Genomic DNA, 597 nt, shown 5'->3' on the forward strand with positions numbered 1-597 from the left:
TTACCAAGACTAAACACAAGTTAGGGTTACAAAAAGTGTTAAAGACTGGGTGGCTCAGTCGGTTAAGCGTCGACTTCAGCTCAGGTCATGATTTCACGGTCCATGAGTTCGAGCCCCGCATCGGGCTCTGTGCTGCTAGCTCAGAGCCTGGAGCCTGCTTCCAATTCTGTGTCTCCCTCTCTCTCTGCCCCTCCCCTGCTCATGCTTTGTCTCTCTCTCTCTCAAAAACAAATAAACATTAAAAAAAAAGGTTATCTTTGTGCAGTGGCAGTATCGTAGCCAATGAGGTTTATCCGAGGTGCAATTATTGCTTAATGGAAAAAAAAAAAAAAAGGTTAGCGATAAAAAAAAAAAAAAATGATTTCTAGGGTTTGGAGTCCAAAGTTCCAATCCCAGCTCTGCAACCTTCTGTTACCTTAACCAAGTTTCTCTAAGAGCCCTAGCTTCACTGGAAAGAAGCAGGTGGGGAAGGGAGGTATGACCACGAACCAGCAGGGTTATCCTAAGAAGTGGAGATTAGCTCGGTAAAATACGTGGCACATAGTAGTTGCTCGATAAAAGGTATTATTAGTCATACATGTTACATCCGACCCTTGA

General features: G+C 43.7%; 1 pseudogene; it reads left to right on the forward strand.

Annotated features, from left to right (window-relative positions):
* The first annotated feature begins 253 nt into the window (after positions 1 to 253).
* On the forward strand, positions 254 to 335 carry LOC128773709 (U4 spliceosomal RNA; annotated as a pseudogene).
* The last annotated feature ends 262 nt before the right edge of the window (positions 336 to 597 follow it).

The sequence above is a fragment of the Panthera pardus genome, unplaced genomic scaffold (genome assembly GCF_024362965.1).
Source record: "Panthera pardus isolate Hobbes unplaced genomic scaffold, ASM2436296v1 HiC_scaffold_26, whole genome shotgun sequence".
In the NCBI taxonomy this organism is placed as follows: domain Eukaryota; kingdom Metazoa; phylum Chordata; class Mammalia; order Carnivora; family Felidae; genus Panthera; species Panthera pardus.